This window comes from Oncorhynchus tshawytscha, linkage group LG08 (genome assembly GCF_018296145.1).
Source record: "Oncorhynchus tshawytscha isolate Ot180627B linkage group LG08, Otsh_v2.0, whole genome shotgun sequence".
Classification (NCBI taxonomy): Eukaryota; Metazoa; Chordata; class Actinopteri; order Salmoniformes; family Salmonidae; genus Oncorhynchus; species Oncorhynchus tshawytscha.
In genome coordinates, this window is record NC_056436.1 from 23,490,301 (window position 1) to 23,518,300 (window position 28,000).

Genomic DNA, 28,000 nt, shown 5'->3' on the forward strand with positions numbered 1-28,000 from the left:
CAGGGTGTGACATGGGTTTATTTTGTGGTAATATCTAACAAGTAATCGAACAGTTCCCCAACAACTACCTAATACACACAAATCTAAAGGGGTGAATGAGAATATGTACATGTAAGTATATGGATGAGCAATGGCCGAGCGCATAGGCTTGGTGCAATAGATGGTATAAAGTACAGTATATACATGTGACATGAGTAATGTAAGATATGTAAACATTATTAAAGTGGCATTATTTAGAGTGCATTGTATAAAGTGACTAGTGATCCATTTATTAAAGTGGCCAGTGATTGGTTCTCAATGTAGGCAGCAGCCTCTCTGAGTTAGTGATTGCTGTTTAGCAGTCTGATGGCCTTGAGATAGAAGCTGTTTTTCAGTCTCTCGGTCCCAGCTTTGATGCACCTGTACTGACCTTGCCTTCTGGATGGTAACGGTGTGAACAGGCAGTGGCTCGGGTGGTTGATGTACTTGATGATCTTTTTGGCCTTCCTGTGACATCAGGTGCTGTAGGTGTCATGGAGGGCAGATAGTTTGTCGCCGGTGATGCGTTATGCAGACCGCACCACCCTCTGAAGAGCCTTGCGGTTGAGGGCGGTGCAGCTACCGTACCAGGCGGTGATGCACCCCGACAGGATGCTCTTGATTGTGCATCTGTAAAAGTTTGTCAGGGTTTTGGGTGACAAGCCAAATTTTTTCAGCCTCCTGAGTTTGAAGAGGCAGGGAATACAGGAGGGGGCTGAGAATGAACCTTTGTTCAGGGAATACAGGAGGGGGCTGAGAATGAACCTTTGTGGGGCCCCAGTGTTGAGCGTCAGCGAAGTGGAGATGTTGTTTCCTACCTTCACCACCTGGGGGCGGCCCGTCAAAGTCCAGGACCCATTTGCACAGGGCGGGGTTGAGACCCAGGGCCTCCAGCTTGATGATGAGCTCGGATGGTACTATGGCGTTGAATGCTGAGCTGTAGTCAATGAACAGCATTCTTACATAGGTCTTCCTTTTGTCCAGATGGTATAGGGCAGTGTGATGGTGATTGTGTTGTCTGTGGACCTGTTGGGGCGGTATGCAAACTGAAGTGGGTCTAGGGTGGCCGGTACAGTGGAGGTCTCTCAAAGCACTTCATGATGACAGAAGTGAGTGCAACTGTAGTCATTTAGTTCAGTTATCTTTGCCTTCTTGGGTATAGGAACAATGGTAGCCATCTTGAAGCATGTGGGGACAACAGACTGGGATAGGGAGCAATTGAATATGTCCGTAAACACACCAGACAGCTGGTCTGCACATGGTTTGAGGACGTGGCTAGGGATGCCTTCTGTTCCAGCAGCATTGTGAGGGTTAACATGTTTAAATGTTTTACTCACGTCAGCCACGGAGAAGGGGGGGTGGCGCAGTCCTTGTTAGTGAGCCGTGATGGTGGCATTGCATTATCCTCAAAGCGGGCAAAGAAGCTGTTTAGTTCGTCTGGATGCGTGACGTTGGTGTCCATGACATGGCTGGATTTATTTTTGTGGTCCGTGATTTCCTGTAGACCCTGCCACATAAATCTTGTGTCTGAGCCGTTGAATTGCGACTCCACCTTGTCCCTGTACTGGCATTTCGCTTGTTTGATTGCCTTTGGGCGGGAATAGCTACACTGTTTATATTCAGACATATTCCCAGACCTCTTTCCATGGTTAAATACGGTGGATCGCGTTTTCAGATTTGCACGAATAGCACCATCCATCCACGGTTTCTAGTTAATGTAGGTTTTAACAGTCACAGTGGGTACAACATCTTCTTTATAAACGCACTCACCGAGTCAGCGAATAAGTCAATGTTGTTCCCTGAGGCTGACCGGAACATATTCCAGTACTCGTGATCAAAACAATCACAAGTATATGTTTTCAAAATGCATACTGCCTCCAGCTCATTGCAAAGTGGTGTGTGATGTGCTGATGAGGCCTGCCTTCCGTTGCCTATACATTTTCTGTTTGAGATGCTGTAGCAGCAGCTCTCACACTGTCTGGCAGATTTTCCACTCCATGGCTCTGTTTCTATATGCTATAAGCATGTAATAAATGAGATGCATAATGAATATAGTGTACATTTGCTCATTTAATTCAACATAATTATGCAAATTGACCAATAGACCGATGAGCATGACCAGTCAAATGTATTTACATCGATTGGTATTTCCATTAATGAATAGGCTTAAAAGCATTATTTCGCAATGGTATTTTTTCTTATTCTCCAGGACAATTGGCCGGCTGTGATTTTATTTATCGGCTTTGACATTTTTTAGCGGCCAAAAGCCGGCTATTACCGGCTTAGGGAAACGCTGACATATAAGCACACTTGCATTCAGCCCCTCCTGGTTGCATCCAGTCTTTATATAGAGATAACAAAAACATTAGAGATTTATGGGAGCCATACAAAGGCCTTGTAGAAGCAATAAAGAAGTTATTGGATGGAGGTAATATCCTAACATGTGTGGTCTTGATTTATCTGGCATCCCCCGTATCACTGGCTGCATCACATCAGACTGGAGTACTTTACTGTGTTACCTCAGCTCAGCCTCTTCCATTATGGTGCTGCAGAGATATGTCTGTCTCCCCCTGCTCAGAGATGTTAGACTCTTCCCCCTAGAATCACAGGAGAAGGAAAGTGATCCGCCTCGGTGTCTGTTGCCTACAAGGAGTGTTTAAAGATTAAGGTTGTGTTTATGAGATGCCATCTAAGCAGACGATGCCATCATACGCACGAACCCACGCATACACACGCACACGGTCAGTTTCCCTGAATGAACTCAGCATGTACAGACATCGACCGCATGGATTGCTCGACATCCATCCCTATGCCGTTTTCCTATTTTTTTCCTCCACTCTTTCGCTCCTTTCAGTCTGAGTGAATCTCCCCAGGGAGGGAAGAAATCCGGCTTCATTTCACCCTTCAACCGCTGAGGAACCACAGGCATTAAAACTAGAGCTAATTTAATATTGCATGTTTTGATTGGGTTTAATATTAATGTTAAAGTAGTAAAGCATCTAATATGAGTATTCTCTAGTGCACTCAAAGGCTCCGCTTCTTCTTTCAGGAAAACACCCCCAATCGTGCTTTTCCTATTCAGACCAGGCCTTGGAAGGGAATCTGTTGTGAAGTGCTTCACTGCTCACTAAGCTTCTATTGAACACTAACCCATACCCTTTAAATTCTCACCCAGCCTGCCTCTGAGGCACCCACTCGGGCCTTATTGCTTAATTATACTACTCTTCACTTTTACGTCCAAGGATGATTGTCTTCCATCATGTATCATCTAATGACAAACATTTGCTCACTGTGGTGCAGCCCTTAGAACCAGTTGCCACTACCTGTCCATGCTGACAATTTAACCTCTAAACCTAACCCCAGACCTCTGAGCAGTCATCTTACTAGTGTGTGTGTGTGGGTGGTTGGTCCCGTCCCGTCCCCCAATCAGGAGTTCTGTGCCTTTGAGCTGTTGATGAGCGGACTGGACTGTTCCAAGTACCTGCTGGTGTAGGAGGTGGGGCCTCTAAAATGTTATTTAAAATGCAGATACGCCCCCTGCCACCCCCACTAACTCCCTTTTTGATCCAGAATAAATCGAGTCAGAGGCAACTCGACAGTCAGAGGCAACTCGACAGTCAGAGGCAACTCGACAGTCAGAGGCAACTCGACAGTCAGAGGCAACTCGAGTCAGAGGCAACTCGACAGTTACACTTCTTATCTTCTGTTTTCAATATGACAACATCCTGATGGAGGACACAGCTCAGATCCTGGCGATTGAGACCTTCATCCCTCCTGCTACAGGTAAATTACTACAGCCAGACCTGAAAACCCAACAGAGCTAAACCCCTTTATTCAGGCCTAAAGCCCATCTTCAGGTCTATACCTGAAAAGAGAATTCCCTGTCACTCAGGATGAATAGGTCCATCCAGTCTTTATAGAGCCCCACAGTGGAGGTGTCGTAATAGCCATAAAACCTTACGGTCAAACAGGAAAATGGTTCCATTCATTCTTCCCATGGGGGATATTAGAAACACTTAAAATAAGGGCTGTGTTTTTTGTAGGCTTACTCTGGTGTGACGTTTTGATAACCTTGTAAATCTCTCTCGGACAAGGGGACTTTTACCAATATACAGTGCATTCGGACAGTATTCAGACCCCTTGACCTTTTCCATATTTTGTTCCAGCCTTATTCTATAACATCCCCTATCCCCTCATCAATCTACACATATTGACAAAGCAAAAACGTTTTTTTTTAGAAATGTTTGAAAATGTATTAAAATTAAGAAACTGAAATATTACATTTACATAAGTATCCAGACCCTTTACACAGTACTTTGTTGAAGCACCTTTGGCAACGATTACAGCCTCGAGTCTTCCTGGGTATGATGCTACAAGCTTGGCAAACCTGTATCTGACGTGTTTATCCCATTCTTCTCTGCAGATCCTCTCATTCTCTGTCCGTTCTCTGTTGGATGGGGAGCGTCACTGCACAGCTTTTTTCAGGTCTTTTTTCAGAGATGTTAGATTGGGTTCAAGTCCGGGATCTGACTTGGCCACTCAAGGACATTCAGAGACTTGTCCTGAAACCACTCCTGCGTTGTCTTGGCTGTGTGCTTAGGATCATTGTCCTGTTGGAAGGTGAGCCTTTGACCTAGTCTGAGCACTCTGGAGCAGGTTTTCATCAAGGATCTCTTCGTTCAGCTTTCCCTTGATCCTGACTAGTCTCCCAGTCGCTGCCACTGAAAAACATCCCCACTGCCACCACCATGCTTCACCGTAGGGATGATGCCAGGTTTCTTCCAGATGTGACGCTTAGCATTCAGGCCAAATGGTTAAATATTGGTTTCATCAGACCAGAGAATCTTGTTTCTCATGATGTGAGAGTACTTTAGGTGCCTTTTGGCAAACTCCAAGCGGGCTGTCGTGCATTTTACTGAGCTGTGGCTTCCGTCTGGCCACTACCATAAAGGCCTGATTGGTGGAGTGCTGCGGAGATGGATGTCCTTTTGGAAGGTTATCCCATTTCCAAAGAAGAACTCTGGAGCTCCGTCAGAGTGACAATTGGGTTCTTGGTCGTCTCTCTGACCAAAGCCCTTGTCCCCTGATTTCTCAGATTGGCCGGGCAGCCATCTCTAGGAAGAGTCTTGGTGGTTCCAAACTTCCTCCATTTAAGAATGATGGAGGCCACTGTTCTTTGGGACCTTCAATGCTTCAGACCTTTTTTGGTACTATTTCCCTGGTCTGTTCCTCAACACAATCCTGTCTCGGTGCTCTATGAACAATTTCTCTGATCTCATGGCTTGGATTTTGCTCTGACATGCACTGTCAACCTTATATAGACAAGTGTGTGCCTTTCCAATTCATGTCCAATCCATTGAATTTAACACAGGTGGACTCCAATCAAGTTGTGGAAACATCTCAAGGATGATCAATAGAAACAGAATGCACCCGAGCTCAATTTCGAGTGTCATAGCAAAGGGTCTGAATACTTATGTAAATAAGGTATTTCTGTTTGTTATTTTTAATACATTTGTCATTATGGTGTATTGTGTGTAGGTTGAGGAACATTTTTATAAAATCCATTTTAAAAGAAGGCTGGAACGGAACAAAATGTGCATAAAGGGAAGGGGTCTGAATACTTTCGAATGCACTGTATTCTGTTCTATTTATCCTCGGATTCGTAAATGTTAATTGGCATCAAAGTAGACATGAAAAACTACAAATCCCTTCAAACTCCTGCACATCAGCTCTAGCTGATACCTTTCCTAACAGGTATTGCTTCCATTTAAAACTTGCACAAGACAGTTCACAGAATTGTCCATGTTTCTGGCGCCGACAGAGATAGCCGCCTCGCTTCGCGTTCTCAGGAAACTATGCAGTATTTTGTTTTTTATGCATTATTTCCTACATTGTTACCCCGGGAAATCTTATGTTTTATTACATACAGCCGGGAAGAACTATCAGATATAAGCGCAACGTCAACTTAACCAACATTACGTCCAGGAATACGCCTTTCCCGAAGCGGATCCTCTGTTTGGTCCACCACCCAGGACAATGGATCAGATCCCAGCCGGCGACCCAAAACATCGGCGCCGCAGGAGGGGCAGAAGAAGCGGTCTTCTGGTCAGGCTCCATAGACGGGCACATCGCATCTGCTCCCAAGTTTACTACTCGCCAACGTCCAGTCTCTTGACAACAGAGATGAAATCAGAGCAAAGGTTGCCTTCCAGAGAGACATCAGAGACTGTAACGTTCTTTGTTTCACGGAAACATGGCTCACTCAAGACACGCTATCAGAGTCTGTACAGCCACCTGGTTTCTTCACGTATCGCGCCAACAGAAACAATCATCTCTCTGGTAAGAAGGGTGGGGGGGTATGCCTTATGATTAACGAGACTTGGTATGATCATAACAGCATACAGGAACTCAGGAACCTGCTCACCTGACCTAGAATCCCTTACAATCAAATGTCGATCGCATTATCTACCAAGAGAATTCTCTTCAATTATAATCACAACCGTCTATATCCCCCCAAGCAGACACATCGATGGCCCTGAATGAACTTCATTGAACTCTATGTAAACTGGAAACCACATATCCTGAGGCTGCATTCATTGTTGCTGGGGATTTTGACAAGACTAATCTGAAAACAAGACTCCCAAAATGTTATCAGCATATCAAATGTGCTACCCGGGCGGAAAGAATCCTGGACCATTGTTACTCTAACTTCCGCAACGCATACAAAGCCCTGCCCCGCCCTCCTTTCGGAAAATCTGACCACGACTCCATTTTGTTGCTCCCAGCCTATAGCCAGAAACTAAAACAGGAAACGCCCATGCTCAGGTCTGTTCAACGCTGGTCCGACAAATCTGGTTCCACATTTCAAGATTGCTTCGATCACTTGAACTGGGATATGTTCCGCATAGCGTCGGACAATTACATTGATGAATACGCTGATTCGGTGAGCGAGTTTATTAGCAAGTGCATAGGTGATGTTGTACCCACAGCAACTATTAAAACCTTCCCCAACCAGAAACCGTGGATTGATGGCAGCATTTGTGCAAAACTGAAAGCGCGAACCACTGCTTTTAATCAGGGCAAGGCAACCGGAAACATGAACGAATACCATCAGTGTAGCTATTCCCTCATCAAGGCAATCAAACAAGCTACGCATCAGTATAGAGGCAAGGTAGAGTCTCAATTCAACGGCTCAGACATGAGAGGTATGTGGCAGGGTCTACAGTCAATCACGGACTACAAAAAGAAAACCAGCCCCATCGCGGACCACGATGTCCTGCTCCCAGACAAACTAAATAACTTCTTTGCTCGCTTTGAGGACAATACAGTGTCAACGACACGGTCCGCTACCAAAACCTGCACCGCAGCCAATGTGAGAAAAGCATTTAAACGTGTAAATCCTCGTAAAGCTGCTGGCCCAGACGGCATCCTTAGCCGCGTCCTGAGAGCATGCGCAAACCAGCTGGTTTGTCAATCCTTATCCCAGTCTGCTGTTCCCACATGATTCAAGAGGGCCACCATTGTTCCAGTTCCCAAGAAAGCTAAGGCAACTGAGCTAAATGACTATCGCCCCGTAGCACTCACCTCCGTCATCATGAGGGGCTTTGAGAGACTAGTCAAGGATCATATCACCTCCACCCTACCTGACACCCTAGACCCACTCCAATTTGCTTGCCGCCCCAATAGATCCACAGACGACACAATCACACTGCACACTGCCCTAACCCATCTGGACAAGAGGAATACCTATGTAAGAATGCTGTTCATCGACTACAGCTCAACATTTAACACCATAGTACTCTCCAATCTCGTCATTAAGCTCGAGACTCTGGGTCTCGACCCCACCCTGTGCAACTGGGTCCTGGACTTCCTGACGGGCTGCCCCCAGGTGGTGAGGGTAGGAAACAACATCTCCACCCCACTGATCCTCAACACTGGGGCCCCACAAGGGTGCGTCCTCAGCCCTCTCCTGTACTCCCTGTTCACCCATGAATGCGTGGCCATGCACGCCTCCAACGTCAACAAAACAAAGGAGATGATCGTGGACTTCAGGAAACAACAGAGGAAGCACCCCCCTATCCACCTCGATGGGACAGTAGTGGAGAAGGTGGAAAGTTTTAGGTTCCTCGGCGTACACATCACGGACAAACTGAAATGGTCCACCCACACAGACAGTGTGGTGAAGAAGGTGCAACAGTGCCTCTTCAACCTCAGGAGACTGAAGAAATTCGGCTTGTCACCAAAAACACTCACAAACTTTTACAGATGCACAATCGAGATGCATCCTGTCAGGCTGTATCACCGCCTGGTACGGCAACTGCTCCGCCCACAACCATAAGGCTCTCCAGAGGGTAGTGAGGTCTGCACAACGCATCACCGCGGGCAAACTACCTGCCCTCCAGGACACCTACACCACCCGATGTCACAGGAAGGCTAAAAAGATCATCAAGTACAACAACCACCCGAGCCACTGCCTGTTCACCCCACTATCATCCAGAATGCGAGGTCAGTACAGGTGCATCAAAGTTGGGACCGAGAGACAGAAGCTGTTTTTCAAGGCCATCACTAACAGCCATCACTAACATTGAGTGGCTGCTGCCAACATACTGACTCAATCTCTAGACACTTTAATAATTAAAATATGGATGTAATAAATGTATCGCTAGTCACTTTAAACTATGCCACTTTATATAATGTTTACATACCCTACACTACTCATCTCATATGTATATACTGTATTCTATACCATCTACTGCATCTTGCCTATGCCATTCGACCATCACTCATCCATGTATGTTTTTATGTACATACAGTATTCTTATTCATTCCTTTACACTTGTGTGTATAAGGTAGTTGTTGTGAAATTGTTAGATTACATGTTAGATATTACTACATGGTCGGATCTAGAAGCACAAGCATTTCGCTACACTCGCATTAACGTCTGCTAACCATGTGTATGTGACAAATAAAATTAGATTTGATTAAAGAATTCTAGCCTATTTATAGAAGCTGCTACTAAAGGACATTACTACATTTAGCTAACATTAGATAGTTAATCCAGAGAATCTTACCTTTGCCTCGATTCGGCAGTCTTGTCCAGATCATCATGGTATTTGTAGTTCTTTTTGATAGCCACATTAGCATTTCATTTTTGGGGGGTTAATACAGGCAAATATGTTGATCAGTCACCTTGTCCTAGAGATTTACACGGTTATCAAAACACAAAACACAGCCCTTATTTTATGTGTTTCTACAATCCCCTATGGGAAAAATGAATGGGGGGAAAAAGATTGCCACCATTTCCCTGTTTGACCTCTATGTTTTATGGGTGTTATGACTCATACTGGGGTACTCTATTGGGATGTCAATGCTGGGGCATAATATCCTCAGATTACACAAGGGTCTGTTTAGAGGAGACCATTAAGCCACATCAACCTGACCAATGACCTCTTAGTCTCCTCTTGCTCTAACCAATGCTATAACATCCAGCCCATGATGCCTTCTGTTGTAGTATACGCTACGCATGGTAACGAGAATCCACCTTCCCCATATCCCCTCTCGTTTTCTTTCCATTGCATCCCTATCGGTGATTGAATCAGGTTTGACTTACAAGCCTTGGTAAGATTAAGTTTGTCTGGGGCAAGTACTTATTAAACTCTCCCTCCTAATCAGCAGCAGCTGAGCTAACTCATCAGTCTCTACCCTACTCTCCTACATTCAGTGTACCAGGCAGATATATGGAGGACAATTTTTTGTACATTTTATTTTGTGTAAAAACCAGTCAAACGTTTTTGGACACCTACTTTTTCTTTATTTGTACTAATTTCTACATTGTATAATAATAGTGAAGACATCAAAACTATGAAATAACACACATGGAATCATGTAGTAACCAAAAAAGTGTGAAATAAGTCAAAATATATTTTATATTTGATTCTTCAAAGTAGCCACCCTTTGCCTTGATGACAGCTTTGCACGCTCATAGTTCACGATTATTCTACAATGTTGCATGTATTAAAAATAAAGTAAAACCTTGGAATGAGTAGGTGTGTCCAAACTTTTGACTGGTAGGGTATATATTTTACTTGTGTAAGGACTTTATTGTAAAGGTAGACATACACAAGTGGACTTGGTTTCTGATCATTGTCCCAGTCATATAATTTATACACAGCTATGGGAAGGGGACCTGGAGGATACACTCAGTTAAAATAGGTAAACTTTTCCTTTCTAATCACACCCAGAAAATCGCATTTGGCGTTGTCGTGCAATTTATATTACCATGTTCAACCAGGAAGCAGGTTGGGTAATCAAGATAGTACGGGTCTGCCAATGACTGCCAGGATATGTTAATTGTTCAATAAGCATAATTAACATATCCTGAAGAATATTAGCTAAATATACTGAACAATGACTAGGCAGGGGTGCAGCTATGGGTGGTCCTGGGAGGGCATAGCCCCACCCACTGGGGAGCCAGACCCAGCCAATCAGAATGAGTTATTCCCCACAAAAGGGCTTTATTACAGACAGAAATACTCCTCAGTTTCATCAACTGTCTGGGTGGCTGGTCTCAGAAAATGGATTGATGTGGAGGTTCAGGGCTGGCGTGGTTACACCTGTTCTGTGGTTGTGAGGCCGGTTGGATGTACTCTCAAATTCTCTTGAAGGTGGGTTATGGTAGAGAAATAAAACATTTTTTTATCTGGCATTAGCTCTGGTAGAAAATCCTGCAGTCAGCATGCTAATTGCACTTTCCCTCAACTTGAGATATCTGTGGCATTGTGTTGTGTGACAAAACTGCACATTTTAGTGGCCTTTTATTGTCCCCAGCACAAGGTACACCTGTGTAATGATCATGTTGTTTAATCAGCTTCTTGATATGCCACACAAAGGAGAAATGGCAAAGGAGAAATGAATTTCTGGGATCTTTTATTTCATGAAACATGGGACCTACACTTTACAGGTTGCGTTGAAATGTTTGTTCATATATATATATCATCAACCAATAAAATAGATTGAGGTTTGAAGGTCTCTCTGATAAGCATTCTGAGTAGGAGCCGCCCTGACAACATGCAGTGCATTGCTAACCGAATGCTACTATATGTCCAAAGGAATCAGGCAAAGATGGGATATAAATAATACATGTAAAAAGCTACAATATAATTTGCTAGTAAGTGTGCAAAACAGCAACAGTTTGGGTTTGTCACATAATATAATGATAACATATATATATATATTTTTAAATTGATGGATATACACTACATGACCAAAAGTATGTGGACCTGCTTGGTCGAACATTTATCATGACCATTAATATGGAGTTGGTCGCCCATTTGCTGCTATAGCAGCCTCCAATCTTCTGGGAAGGCTTTCCACTAGAAGATGGAACATTGCTCCGGGGATTTGCTTCCATTCAGCCACGAGCATAAGTGAGGTTGGGCGAGTAGGCATGGCTCGCAGTCGCCATTTAAATTAATCCCAAAGGTGTTCAATGGGGTTGAGGTCAGGGCTCTGTGCAGGCCAGTCAAGTTCTTCCACACCGGTCTCGACAAACCATTTCTGTTCGGGCCTCGCTTTGTCCACGGGGACATTGTCATGCTGAAACAGGAACGGGCCGTCCCCAAACTGTTGCCACAAAGTTGGAAGCACAGAATCGTCTAGAATGTCATTGTATGCTGTAGTGTTAAGATTTCCCTCCAAGGAAACTAAGGGGCCTATCCGGAACCATGAAAAACCACCCCAGACGTTTATTCCTCATCCACCAAACATTACAGTTGGCACTATGCATTCAGCAGGTAGTGTTCTCCTGGCATCAGCCAAACCCACATTAATCCGTCAGACTGCCAGATGGTGAAGCATAATTCATCACTCCAGAGAATGCTTTTCCACTGTGCCAGAGTCCAATGGCATCAAGCTTTACACCACTCCAGACAACACTTGGCTTTGCTCATGGGGCGGCAGGGTAGCCTAGTGGTTAGAGCGTTGCAAGTTCAAACCCCCGAGCTGACAAGGTACAATTCTGTCGTTCTGCCCCTGAACAGGCAGTTAACCCACTGTTCCTAGGCCATCATTGAAATTAAGAATTTGTTCTTAACTGACTTGCCTAGTTAAATAAAGGTAAAATAAAATAAATAAAGAATGGTGATCTTAGGCATATGTGTGGCTGCTCGGCTATGGAAATCCATTTCATGAAGCTCCGGATGACCAGTTCTTGTGCCGACATTGCTTCCAGAGGCAGTTTGGAACTCTAGTGAGTGTTGCAACCGAGGACAGACGATTTTTACGTGCTTCAGCACTCGGCAGTCCCGTTCTGTGAGCTTGTGTGACCTACAACTTCGCGACTGAACAGACAGTGCCACGTTCACAGTCACTGAGCTCTTCACTAAGGCCATTCTACTGCCAATGTTTTTTTTATGGAGATTGCCTGGCGGTGTGCTTTGTACACCTGTCAGCAATGGGTGTGGCTGAAATAGCCGAATCCACACATTTGAAGGGTTGTCCACATACATACTTCTGTGTATATGTAGTGTGTCTTCATGTAACCCTCTTCGTATTGCCCAATGAGTATTGTCCAATCCAATGAGCCAAACCACTAAAGCATATGTAAAAGATGCAGAAGGAATGCTCTGTTTGAGGAGGATGTTTTTCACTAGTGGTACAACACAGTATAGGGCTACATGACTGAATAAATAGCAGACCTAGTAGTACTTGGCTACTGTAGAACACACAGGATGACTGACTACAAACCAACTGAAAGGAAATGACAGTAGCTAATGGTTTGGGGATCCATCTAACTGACAGAACTGAGGGCTATGTTATGTATGTTGTTGCTTTAGATTAGATTCATCCCTTTCCTTTGAGACATCCCTTAAGGGTTGTTTGGCTGGAAATACATCAGGCCAGATTATTCTGCTATTCTGTCAAATATTAAATATGACGACTTCACTAGACAGGTTAGCTAGATACTTATGCCTCTAGCTCCAGGCCCATTCCCCGTTTGTGGCCACCGGTGTTGATGTACTTGCCATCGACCATTGCAGACAGGGTGATTTTCATACCTGGCCGCAGTGTCTGGGTGTAGCTAACTCCTACGAACCTGTTAACTTTAGCGGATATTAGGCACTGGAGTCCAGCTGGTACTTGGCAGCGATGCCAAAGCAGATGCTGTTGCTGCCTGCTGTCCAGACAAGGTTCACAGCTGTCTCCAGCTTGTCATTCACCTTCTGGTAGATGGACTCTCTCGCCATCGCTAACATTGGTGTGTAGCTGTTAGTCTCCTGTCTTGTAGCTGACAGCAACGTTGCTCTGGGTCATTTTGGACTTGGCTGTGTCGAAGGTCATCTGGTAGCCAGCCAGCCATCCCTCATACCCGGCCACCGCTGCCCCATGCATGGCCGGGCCTGCAAAGTCAGTCTACATCCACTCCCAGGTTGACGTATTCACACTTATAGGCAGTTTTCACCTTCCCACTCTTCTTGCCAGAATTTAGTGAGAATTGTGTGTTGAACATAAGTTCCAGTCCTTTGGTTGCCTGATCTTCAATGGTGATCTCAGTCCCCAGAGTGTGGTCTGTGGTCCACTTCTCTTCTCGTATTCACCCCATTTGTCTCCAAGTTGCCATTGACTTTGCTAGTGTCAGTGTTGGACGAGCTAGAGGTTTTGAATTCTACTCCATTTGAAGACTTGGTCTTGACATCAAGTTTCACTTATTCAAAACCATATACTTTGTTGAAGATGTCCTTTGCAGATATGATGGAGGGACAGACATACTTCTGGAAGTTTTGCAGGAATATTGTAACTTTGCTTCAGTTGCTTGGAGCTTTGCATTGGTGCAGATAGTTGTTTCCAGGTTGTATCTGACACCGCGACACGGTCCTGTGGTCCAGCTGGAGGGCGATGAAGGAGCGCAGAGTTCACCACTCAGTTAACAGGCAGAGAGGGGTGAGAATGGAGAGAACGAAAGCAGGTGAAGAACAGATGTGAAAAGAGGTGCCGTGGTGATGAGGGGTGTTTGAAATGCAAGGCAGGCCGAATGAATGTTTTCGCTGCTTGTGAAAAGAGAAAGAAAGTAGGGATAAGGAAACAGGGAGAGAAGGCGTACAGCTATTCTCCAGGGGTCTGTGCTTTTGTGAGGCAACAGACAAATGCAAAGAACGTCAGCACCCAACACATGTTCACCACCAACACACACTAATGCTGCAATATGTCTCCACTTGAACACCAGTCTATGAGCTGTCCTAGTGGAACGCTTGTACACTGTGGGAGGGAGCGCTAAACTAAAGCAACACTGACACAGAGATTAACTAGCTAATCACCACCATACAATCAGATCTAATCATTCTAAAGAAAGACATTTCCATAATTAAAGATGCACTATGCATAAATCACTCTGCCATTTCCTGGTTGCTAAAATTCTAATAGTTTGCCTAATTTCAGTTTGTGACAAAACAAGCAGGTGTAGTGTTGAGAATCATTGTACCATCTAAATCGCTGTGAAATATATTTTCCATAACCAAAAGTATTGTATTTTCAGCTGTTTGAATCTGGTGTACAAAACCGAATGTAAGACTCAAAAACAAAGCACAGAAAGCATAGCAATGGGGCACATAGAACAGATCTACTGCTTGGTCGGGTCGCCCAAAAATGTACATATTGCAGCTTTAAGCAAATCTTTCTTTTACAATCAACATTTTTTTTTTTTTTTTAACTGGTAATGCATGGGCAGTCATTTTCCCTCAAACACTCTATGGTCTCTGTGGAGAAGAACTGAACTGGCCTTGAACCTTGACACTGACCTACAGTATATTTCCTCTCTAGAACCCAGAGGACGGTTACAGCAGGTTGGAAGCGTTGGATCATGATAGGAGACCACCAGCAGCTGCCCCCTGTCATTAAGATCATGGTCTTCCAGAAGTACTCCAACATGGAGCAGTCCCTGTTCTCCCGCTTCGTACGCCTGGGGGTACCCACCGTTGACCTGGATGATCAGGGACGTGCCCGTACCAGGTGGGTTAGGCGCACTGGGGACATAACAGTGAATATGGTTAAAACAGAAATGCTCAGTACATATTGCATTGCATTGCTTGCTGTTTGGGGTTTTAAGCTGGGTTTCTTTTTAAGCACTTTGACATTTGCTGATGTAAAAAGGGATTTATAAATAAAAACATTTGATTTTATATTTTTTTATTATCTATAATCAAACAAACATGTCTGAACATGTACAAAATCATTTTGAAATTTGAAAATACTTTATCATGCTGTTTTTGATCATCAAACATTCGTGCAAAAATATCAACACAATATTTGGTTAGTGTGTGTGACATCTTTTAATCCTTTTAAACACAAGACGAGACGAAAATAACTAGTCTGTTAGCCAATTAAAAAACCCTTGGTACGTCCATGATCCAATAGTTGCTAAATACCAGTTGATACACGCGAATATGGTCATGTCTCCCTGGCTAATTATCTAGTCAGTTTAGTGGATAGTCACTTGAGTTTATATTACCTCTGGTGCCCTCTATGTATACTAACTAACATGGACGCTAAGCTAAAGTGGTTAATAGTGAATCTCTTTAATGCTAATACTATGTTGGCTCTCCCTAACCATAGGAATGAATGGTGAATCTTTCTCTGATGCTAATGCTAGCATGGTTCTCCATCTCTCCTCCAGTCTGTGTAATCTATATAACTGCCGCAATAAGCAGCTGGAGAACCTGCCCCACGTACAGCTGCTGCCCCAGTTCCAGGCCCCTAACCCTGGCCTGACCTTCAACTTCCAGCTCCTCAACGTGGAGGACTTCAATGGAGTGGGAGAGTCAGAGCCCAACCCTTATTTCTACCAGGATAATAACACATACACACAGAAACACACACGTATAAACAGAAACACACGCACAGTACCAACAGGGTTGGGTAGGTTACTTTCTAAATGTGATTCGTTACAGTTACTAGTTACCTGTCCAAAATTGTAATCAGTAACTTTTGGATTATCCATACTCAGTAACATAATCTGATTACGTTCAGTTACTTTTAGATTACTTTGCCCTTAAGGGGCATTAGAAGAAGACAAAAATGTATGTTACCAATTGACCGACATCTTTTGCAGTATGAATCAATATTAAAGTTTACATAGCTGGCCATATATGGATGTTCAATTTTACTTCATGGGTTGGTTATGTAGGCTTCTTCTAACCCATCGCTTTCTACTACATATAATAATACAATTAAATTAAATTATATCCATGTCTCCTATCACCATATGATTCCATATGTGTTATTTCATAGTTTTGATGTCTTCACTATTATTCTACAATGTAGAAAATAGTAAAAGTAAAGAAAAACCCTCCAATGAGTAGATGAGTTCAAACTTTTGACTGGTACTATACACAGCAAAACATGCACACGTACACAGCAACACACGCACACGTACACAGCAACACACGCACACGTACACAGCAACACACGCACACGTACACAGCAACACACGCACACGTACACAGCAACACATGCACACGTACACAGCAACACACGCACACGTACACAGCAACACACGCACACGTACACAGCAACACACACATACATACACAGGAACACACACAAGTACACAGGAACACACACACAATCATTCCACATACACACTCACTCCGCAGAGTAGCAGAGGATATTGTTCAATGGTTCATTCATTTAAACCATAATGGATCCAGGGCCAGTCCAGTTGATATATTCATTACCTAGCGCACCGCTAACACTGGATCCACTCAGGACAGGCTAGTGATTTGTCCTTCCTTATAGAGTGGCTCACTCAGGAGTGTCCTGAAGTTGCTCGTTGTTGGTTAAATAAGGACCATGTCTCTCGGTCTTGACATGTTAAATGAGGAGCATGTATCTCTCGGTCTGGACATGTTAAATGAGGAGCATGTGTCTCGGTCTGGACATGTTAAATGAGGAGCATGTATCTCTCGGTCTGGACATGTTAAATGAGGAGCATGTATCTCTCGGTCTGGACATGTTAAATGAGGAGCATGTGTCTCGGTCTGGGCTTGTTAAATGAGGAGCATTTGTCTCGGTCTGGACATGTTAAATGAGGAGCATGTATCTCGGTCTGGACATGTTAAATGAGGAGCATGTGTCTCGGTCTGGACATGTTAAATGAGGAGCATGTATCTCGGTCTGGACATGTTAAATGAGGAGCATGTGTCTCGGTCTGGACATGTTAAATGAGGAGCATGTGTCTCGGTCTGGACATGTTAAATGAGGAGCATGTATCTCTCGGTCTGGACATGTTAAATGAGGAGCATGTGTCATGTTAAATCGGTCTGGACATGTTAAATGAGGAGCATGTGTCTCGGTCTGGACATGTTAAATGAGGAGCATGTATCTCTCGGTCTGGACATGTTAAATGAGGAGCATGTATCTCCCGGTCTGGACATGTTAAATGAGGAGCATGTGTCTCGGTCTGGACATGTTAAATGAGGAGCATGTATCTCCCGGTCTGGACATGTTAAATGAGGAGCATGTGTGTCTCGGTTTCTCCTCTACGTTTGGCTGTTGCCATTTTCAGACGCCTCAAGGGAACTGACCACAACTCTCTCAAATCTCAGCCCCTTACACACACTTGTCCCGAGACCAGAGGGGTAAAGTGGCCGCCACCACATACCCTCCTCTACACACACACACACACACACACACACTTGATCAGAGGGGTGAATTGGACACTGGAGAGGCGATAGTGCCAGTGTTTGGTGAATACCTGTCACAGCAGTACACAAACGGCCATCTTTCCCCCGTGCCACAAGCACACACTCCAGCTCAAGGCACTCCATTGAGCACTAGCAACATGAGACCTAGCCAGCAGCAATCTATCCCCCTTTCTCTTTGGCATGGCTCATTTGATAAAGTACATGTGCGTTAATACTCCAACCCCTCAAGCTCATTGTTGGTGCCCCTGCTCTGCACTTGTACTGTTCTGAAATGAGTCATAAAGGAAAATGTTTTCTCTTATTTATCCACATCTCGGATAGTTGGAAAATGACGTGCGTCACATCATACACGTTGTATGGTTGGGATGTGAAGTAGACGCCCTTAATTTAAGCAACAAAGCCAGAGGGGGTGTGGTATTTTGACCATTATAGACTGGGTGATTTGAGCCCTGACTGCTGATTGGCTGAAAGCCATGGAATATCAGACCGTATACCATGGGTATGACTAAACATGTATTTTTACTTTTCTAATTACGTTGGTAACCTGTTTATAATAGCAATAAGGCACCTCAGGGGTTTGTGGTATATAGCCAATATACCAAGGCCTAAGGACTGTATCCAGGCACTCAGTGTTGCGTTGTGCTTAAGTACAGCCCTTAGCTATATTGGCCGTATACCACAAATGATAATATTATAATATTATTATTATAAACTGGTTACCAACATAAATGTAACAGTAAACAGGTATTTCTGTGTCATACCCATGGTATAGTTAAGTGATAGTGCCCGAGAAGCCGGTGTTTGGAGGATATATTCGTAGAGGGCCGGCAAACTGTGCTAATATATCCTCCAAACACCAGCTTCGAGGGCATTATCACTTTTATACAACGGGTTACCAACATACTCAAATAATGATTGACATATTTTTATCCATGTTATTTTGATGAATTTATTCATACTATTTCATCCTTCCACAATAAATAGTCCCAAAACAAATCTAGTATTGCTAACCAAGCCAGCTGGTCGTTCATTCTATTGATTCGGTTGCCAGAGACGCAACCAGTCATTCAGTCTTTTTGTTCTGTATCTATGTAAGCAATCCAGTCTTTCGTTCTAAATGTTCCATTGCCATACACTCGGGGCTCCGGTTGTGATTCAGCCTGGAATTGAACCAGGATCTGTAGTGACACCTCTAGCACTGAGATGCAGTGCCTTAGACCGCTGCGCCAGTCGGGAGCCCATTGATGAGACAGGCTGATGGAACAGACTAAATTGGCATTTTAACGTCGTAGATTTAGCTGGTGGTAACTTGTGGAACAGACACTGGCTGGAATGCACTTTTAACCAATCAGCATTCAGGATTAGACCCAGCCATTGTATAATGGCTGATATACTGTACACATGGCTGAAATGCTGTTCGAGCCAATCAGCATCCAGGACCCCAACTACCTGGTTTATAATATTCAGTAGATCACTGATGGGACCCAGGGGAAGATTGAAATCACTGGTAATTTGAAAAGGTTATCATTAGATGGATTATGTTAGCATGTGTGTATTTACCAGTACATTACATTCTCAGTATGTTTCACTCAGCTCATTTTCCTTTTAGGGGTAGTGTGCCACAGCCGCACGCTCTTTCACTCCTTCCCCAATTGTATTCCCTCTTTACTTCACATCTCCCTCATTTTACTCAGCCACGTGCCAGTCCTGGGCCGTTACACTCAACCTGAGGCAATGGGCTGAGGCAGCTGTTGCAGCTGTTGCCATGGTTACTGAGTTCTCTTGCATTTGGGCACATAAGATCACATTTGTGTCAAGCAGAGACATGAGAGAGACAAGCATACTGGAGACATCACACACACACCAGGGTTTCCATTAGTCTGCAATCCCCCCCCCCATTTTAAATAAAACTACCGGTGAAGACAAAAAATCCCATTGCAAAATACGTTTTTATTCATTGATGGAAATTATATTTGACAGTCATGCTTATCTGTCTATGGGTTCATTTTCAATTTTAATGTAATTCAATTGGCCTGTGCATATTTTCCTTAGTCATCATGTATCTTATTTATCCAACACAATTATGCACAGCATACAGAGCCTATTTTAAGTGGGATTTCTCCTGCAGCTCCTCAGTTGGTTTCTGCTGTAGTAAAATGTGCTTTTATAAGCCCATTCAATGTGAAACAATTCTAAAGGCAAACGTATGTCCAAAAAAGATTTGGTGCACGATTTGAAGAGCTACTATATTTATTTCTCAACTGGTAATTTAAGGTGCTCCTCCCATTCACCATTCAGATGCAGGCAACAGGCTATCAGCGCGTCATCCACCACTTTACAATGTAAGCTGGAGGCACTATGCATTTTGAAAACATACCTAATTGTTCGAAACCTGAGTGTTGTATTTCATATTGTGATGCATATTTTACCTTGCTTTAAAGTAGTCTACAGGCAAAATCCCACCATGGAAACGTGGAGGCAATTATTTTATAAAGACTTCAAAGGCGGCGCGTGAGTTTCAAGTTTGGGGAAGCTTACAAGATATCCTTCCATTCTGCGAGCCAGTTAGGATTTTCACATGATCATTTTCGTGGAACAATTTCATTTCAATAATAACTTTTTAATTTCTCAAAATTATTGTCACCTGGTTAATCATAAAAATGTGAATTAAGATGACAAAAATCTCAAATTTAAAGGTCAATTAATGTGAGATCACCAACCTCTGCCATATGGACACATTGATGCACCGTGATCCATTGGTGGCTAAAGAAGTTAGTGCATGGAACTCATAGCCTATAGACCAATGCAGCAGTAGGCCTATTGGTGACATACTTCTATATATAGTTTATGTGGACACCCCTTGAACCTAGTGGATTTAGCTATTTCAGCCGCACCCATTGCTGACAGGTGTATAAAATCAAGCACACAGCCATGCAATCTCCATAGAGAAACATTGACAGTAGAATGGCCTTACTGAAGATCTCAGTGACTTTCATTGTGGCACTGTAATAGGATGCCACCTTTCCAATAAGTCAGTTCATCAAATTGTTGCCCTGCTAGAGCTGCCACGGTCAACTGTAAGTGAGGTTATTGTGAAGTGAAAATGTCTAGGAGCAACAACGGCTCAGCCGGGAAGCGGTAGGCCACACAAGCTCACAGAACAGGACCACCGGGTGCTAAAGCACACAGCGTGTAAAAATTGTCTGTCCTCGGTTGCAACAGTCACTAACGAGTTCCAAACTGCCTCTGGAAGCAACATCAGCACAAGAACTGTTCGGCAGGAGCTTCATGAAATGGGTTTCCATGGCCGAGCAGCCGCACACAAGCCTTGCGCAATGCCAATCGTCGGCTGGAGTGGTGTAAAGCTCTCTGCCATTGGACTCTGGGGCAGTGGAAACACATTCGCTGGAGTGATGAATCACGCTTCACCATCTGGCAGTCCGAAGGACGAATCTGGGTTTGGCGGATGCCTGGAGTACACTACCTGCCCCAATTCATAGTGCCAACTGTAAAGTTTTGTTGAGGAGGAATAATGGTCTGGGGCTGTTTATCATGGTTCAGGCTAGGGCCCTTGGTTCCAGTGAAGGGAAATCTTAACACTACAGTATACAATGTAAGTGAGTGCATGGAACCCTTAATTCTAGATGATTCTGTGCTTCCAACTTTGTGGCAACAGTTTGGAGAAGGCCCTGTCCTGTTTCAGAATGACAATGCCCCCGTGCACAAAGCGAGGTCCATACAGAAATGGTTTGTCGAGATCGGTGTGGAAGAACTTGACTGGCCTGCACAGAGCACTGACCTCAACCCCATTGAACACCTTTGGAATGATTTGGAACACCAACTGTGTGTCATGACTAATTGCCTAACATCAGTTCAATGTTCCATGCTCCAACCTCTAGTGGAAAGCCTTCCCAGAGAAGGGGAGGCTGTTAAACCAGCAAAGGGGAACCTACTCCATATTGCCTTGATTTTGGAATGAGATGTTCGACGAGCAGGTGTCTACATACTTTTGGTCATATAGTGTATGTAATGGGGAGTTGATTAAAAAAAATACAAAATACAAAAAAGGGAAAATAATTCACACAATGAAACAATCAATGTGCTAAGTTTGGCGGGAGACAGCTGAGCAATTCTGGAGAGACTCATCTATATCTTCGCCACAGACCCTTCCCTTTCTTGTCTCAATGTTTGAAATTATAGTCCTACTCAAGACATCTTAACACATATTTTAGATGCTCTCACTGACAGCCGCAACTCAATAATGTGTTATGCACCCAATGCATCTGGGTCCGGTAAATTCAAATCTTCCAGGTCACATTGTCCGGTATCACATTTTCCTAACGTAAACCCTGGCGCGCGCACACACAGATGTCTGCTCTGGTGGGTGGATGTGTGTGTCCATTGGTGCTTATGTGTGTCTTACAGCGTGTCTGTGTGTCTCTGGGCTACAACTTGGGGCCCAGAGTGTTTCCTGGTCAGATCATATGGTCAGGAAAATCTGGCGGTAGTCATATTAACAGGGTCCATATAATTTGAGCCAGGTCAGGGGAACAGAAACAGACGTGGTGCAGTGTTTTGATGGGATTCCATGGCTGGTGGTCGAGCAAAGGTCCAGGCTGTGTGAGTTATTCCACCTCACACTGCTCTGTTATTCCACCCTGTTATTCCACCGTGCCCAGTCTTAATTGAAACTGGATGAATAATGCATACCGTTGGAAATTTGTAATATCATTTTGGCGACATTTGGAGGGCAAATCATTCTCCGTTGTGGAAGCACTGCCTCCAGGGTGCGTTTCAGTGTGTGTATGCGTGCATATCTCAGTCTCCGTGTGTGTGTGTGCATCTCCGTGTGCTTGTGGTATATTATAGCCTTTCAGCCCTGGTTAAAAGTCACTGAAACCGATAACAATTTGGTAATAGTGAGACGGGTAAGTGTTTTATCAAATCTATCCAGTCCCCTTTAATAGTGGTCTTAATCTGAAAACAGCAGATTAACTGAAACGTTTCTGGTCGCTAATTAGAACATAGATGGTGAGATTCAGTGATAGTAAGGCCACTGCAGCTTGAGGCTGCAAATGTATACAAAAAAAGACATATATATATATATATATATAAGACATATATGCCTTTAGAGTTTTTATAGAGATGTCTACGTATTAATGAGTGTGGGGGAGGGATCAAACACTTGGATGGAGAAAGAGATGAAGGCAGAAAGAGATGAAGGAAAAGAGGGTGAGCGAGAGAGAAAGGGAGCGAGAGTCGGAGAGAGGGGGATGGAGAGAGAGGCTGGCCAGCTGCTGTTGAACAGCTGTGACCTGTCTGTATTTGGGAGGAGAAAGAGAAGCGTGATGTTCTACTTTTGTCATGATCCTCCAAACCCCCTTTGTTCACTGCACTGCAGACAGAATCGAGGCACTGAGAGGCCAGCTGACTGCACATTGTGTGTGTGTGTATGCATTGGCGTGCACGTGTGTGTGCGTGCCTGTCCGTGTGTATTTGTGTGTCGTATGTAAGATGGTGTCTGTCTTTTTTTTATCATGCGTGCAATTTTACGTGCATTTCTTTGTGTATCTGTAAGTGAACATCTGTGTGCATGAGGCCTGCCACCCGATCCTGTGTTTTAGTTTAGTGAGAGTGAAAGTAAAGCATATCCCAGTCCCAGTCTGGTTCAGCAGCAGGCCAATGAACTTGAGCCTCACACCCCGTCATGCCGCCTACCAGCCTGGCGGGACATAAACCCCAGCCAGCCTAACCTCACCCCCATCAGACCCCTCTCTACGTGGCACACCAACCAGCACAGGGGCACGGGCAAAGATTTCATGTATTAAAACAAACACACACACACACTGGTTTACAGTGCCCTCTGGGTACTAAAAGAGCTTGGAATTAGTGTGGAAATGTGTATTAAAAACATGAAGACTTTTGCAATCATCTCGCTTATTGTCAAACGAGTAGGGGAAAACATTCTAATACACTGGGAAATTCGTTTTTGTATCTGTTTTAGTAATAGTTTTTGTTTGATTTCCCCTGTGTGCAAACCTTTTTGTTGTCTTACCTAACCTCTCTTTCTCTCACCCCCCTCAACACCCCACCTCACCTCCCTCTCTCTCAACCCTTCCTCCCTCTCTCTCTTTAGAAGCTGGGTGAGGCAGAGTACTGTGTGGCTCTGTTCATGTACATGCTTCTGCTGGGTTACCCTGCCGACAGGATCAGCATCCTCACCAACTACAATAGACAGAAACACCTCATAAGAGATGTCATCAACCAGCGCTGTGCTGGGAACCCCTTCGTTGGACAGCCCAACAAGGTAAGGACATACACCACTATATAAACTGCACACAAGCAGAAACCCTGCCCTTTGCTATCCAAAAAAGATAGACGCTGTCACGAGTCCGACCGAGGGTGTTTCTTTTTCCCGGGCGGGTGGCGCTCAGCGGTCGTCGTCACCGGCCTATTAGCTGCCACTGATTGTTTTTCCTCCCCCTCCTTGTATGTTTAGTGGTAGCACCTGTGTAGGGTTAATTAGTTTGTCTTTATTAGACAGCCGGCCCACCTGGTTGTTGTGCGGGATTATTTCTATGTAACCTTCGGCTCTGTTGTGGAGGTACGTGTTTTGTGCCTGGTCGTGATTTGGTCCATTGTACATTTTTATTCCCTGTGTTTGGGAACGTTACTTTTGTGAGCACCCTGTGGTGTGTTAAGCGCTATTAAAAGACGCACAGCATTGAACTCTCTGTTTCCTGCATTTGACTCCACACCCACGACACCCGGAGCATTACAGACGCATACCTTATTAATCTACACATAATACTTCATAATGAGAACGCAAAAACAGATTTTTTCAAAATTTTAGCAAATGTAAAAAAAAAAAAATCTGAAATGTCTTATTTACGTAAGTATTCAGACCCTTTGCTATGAGACTCGCAATTGGGCTCAAGTGCATCCTGTTTCCATTGATCATCCTTGAGATGTTTTCTAACTTGATTGGACATGACCTGTGTACCTGTGTATAGGTTGACAGTGCATGGTATACACTACCATAAAGGCCTGATTGGTGGAGTGCTGCAGAGATGTTTGTCTTTCTGGAAGGTTCTCCCATCTCCACAGAGGAACTCTGGGAGATCTGTCAGAGTGACCACCAGGTTCTTGGTCACTTCCCTGACCAAGGCCCTTCTCCCCCGATTGCTCAGTTTGTATGGACGGCCAGCTCTAGGAAGAGTCTTGGTGGTTCCAAACTTCGTCCTTTTAAGATTGATGGAGACCACTGTGTTCTTGGGGAACTTCAATGCTTTAGACATGTTTTGGTACCCTTCCCCAAATGTATACAGTGGGGAGAACAAGTATTTGATACACTGCTGCTTTTGCAGGTTTTCCTACTTACAAAGCATGTAGAGGTCTGTCATTTTTATCATAGGTACACTTCAACTGTGAGAGACGGAATCTAAAACAAAAATCCAGAAAATCACATTGTATGATTTTTAAGTAATTAATTTGCATTTAATTGCATGACATAAGTATTTCACCTACCAACCAGTAAGAATTACGGCTCTCACAGACCTGTTAGCTTTTCTTTAAGAAGCCCTCCTGTTCTCCACTCATTACCTGTATTAACTGCACCTGTTTGAACTCGTTACCTGTATAAAAGACACCTGTCCACACACTCAATCAAACAGACTCCAACCTCTCCACAATGGCCAAGACCAGACAGCTGTGACATCAGGGATAAAATTGTAGACCTGCACAAGGCTGGGATGGGCTACAGGACAATAGGCAAGCAGCTTGGTGAGAAGGCAACAGCTGTTGGTGCAATTATTAGAAAATGGATGAAGTTCAAGATGACTGTCAATAACCCTCAGTCTGGGGCTCCATGCAAGATCTCACCTCGTGGGGCATCAATGATCATGAGGAAGGTGAGGGATCAGCACAGAACTACACAGCAGGACCTGGTCAATGACCTGAAGAGAGCTGGGACCACAGTCTCAAAGAAAACTATTAGTAACACACTATGCCGTCATGGATTAAAATCCTGCAGCGCACGCAAGGTCCCCCTGCTCAAGCCAGCGCATGTCCAGGCCCGTCTGAAGTTTGCCAATGACCATCTGGATGATCCAGAGGAGGAATGTGAGAAGGTCATATGGTCTGATGAGTCAAAAATAGAGCTTTTTGGTCTAAACTCCACTTGCCGTGTTTGGAGTATGAAGAAGGATGAGTACAACCCCAAGAACACTATCCCAACTGTGAAGCATGGAGGTGGAAACATCATTCTTTGGGGATGCTTTTCTGCAAACGGGACAGGACGACTGCACCGTATTAAGGGGAGGATGGATGGGGCCATGTATCGCGAGATCTTGGCCAACAACCTCCTTCCCTCAGTAAGAGCATTGAAGATGGGTCGTGGCTGGGTCTTCCAGCATTACAACGACCCGAAACACACAGCCAGGGCAACTAAGGAGTTGCTCCGTAAGAAGCATCTCAAGGTCCTGGAGTGGCCTAGCCAGTCTCCAGACCTGAACCCAAATCTTTGGAGGGAGCTGAAAGTCCGTATTGCCCAGCGACAGCCCCGAAACCTGAAGGATCTGGAGAAGGTCTGTATGGAGGAGTGGGCCAAAATCCCTGCTGCAGTGTGTGCAAAGAACTACAGGAAACGTATGATCTCTGTAATTGCAAACAAAAGTTTCTGTACCAAATATTAAGTTATGCTTTTTTGATGTATCAAATACTTATGTCATGCAATAAAATGCAAATTAATTACTTAAAAATCATACAATGTGATTTTCTGGAATTTTGTTTTAGATTCCGTCTCTCACAGTTGAAGTCTACCTATGATAAACGTTACAGACCTCTACATGCTTTGTAAGTAGGAAAACCTGCAGAATCGGCAGTGTATCAAATACTTGTTCTCCCCACTGTATATATATTTTTTTGTGCCTCGACACAATCCTGTCTTAGAGCTCTATGGACAATTCCTTCAACCTTGGTTATTGCTCTGACATGCACTGTCAACTGTGAGACCTTATATAGACAGGTTGTGCTTTTCCAAATCATGTACAATCAAATGAATAGACCACAGGTGGACTCCAATCAAGTTGTAGAAACATCTCAAGGATGATCAATGGAAACAGGATGCACCCAAGCTCAATTTAGAGTCTCATAGCGAAGGGTCTGAATACTTATGTAAATAAGATATTTCTGTTTTTTATTTGTTAATACATTTGGAAAAAAAATTGAAAACATGTTTTCACTTTGTCATTATCAGGTATTGTGTGGAGATCGATGATTTTATTTAAATTTGATCAATGTTAGAATAAGGCTATAACGTAACAAAATGGCTTCTGAATCCTTTTTTTTTTTGCACTGTACAAGTACTAAAAATGGTTCTCACAGTTTGCTGCACGCACAAAACAAATATTAGACAGCAAGGCTCTTGATCCAGGAGGGGATTCTCTGCTGTTACCAAGTGAAGCTTGGTTTAGGAAGAAGGTAACCATTCAGCTAGATAGCTTAGCTATCCAAATGCACAACTCCAGAGCATTTAGCACATTTAGACAGTTATATAATAGTTCTAAGCTATCTAGCTCACAAACATTTAACTCGATCACCTGGCTCGTGCTGCACAACATTGAGTGACTTACAAGGTTCCGGTCTTGTGTGCTTGTAAACAAACACCATGTGACTGGGGACAACCGGTAAACTTCATGATGAAACAATAGTTGTCCAGTGAAATGAAGAACGCAGTCCTCTATCTCCTAACATATTTCACAAGTTGACTGCAGGTACTTACTTAAAAAGTAGGCACGAATATTCAAATAGTTTTGACAGTATTGAAAAAACATCCCGTGGTTATTTCCAGATACCCCGATATGCGGTATATTGTCCAAGCCTACTTCTCTGCCTCTTCAACAAAGTTTGAAGGTACACACACACACTCGCACCTCCAAATTTTCACAACCTGTCAGGGGCAGGTGGCTTCTCAGCTCCCAATAACAAAACACCTATTTGCTGTTATGTTTACTCTTCAGCTGTACTTGACTTTAACACCCTCCACATGCACTTCACACTCTGTTAGCTTTTATCACCAAGTCCCTCTGCAACCTGTAGTCCTTAACTATCCGCTGTGAGCATCACAACACGCTCTCGCCCTGTCTCACTCTCTCTTTCTCTCGCTCTCCTCTCTCTCTAAAATTCAAAGGCGCTTTATTGGCATGGGAACATATGTTTACTTTGCCAAAGCAAGTGAAAAACAAACAAAAGTGAAATAAGCAATCAGAAATGTAAAAAATAAGCAT

At 43.9% G+C, this 28,000-nt stretch overlaps 1 pseudogene; it reads right to left on the reverse strand.

Moving 5' to 3' along the window:
* Positions 1-12,981: 12,981 nt before the first annotated feature.
* LOC112256776 lies at positions 12,982-13,783 on the reverse strand (annotated as a pseudogene).
* Between the last annotated feature and the right edge of the window lie 14,217 nt (positions 13,784-28,000).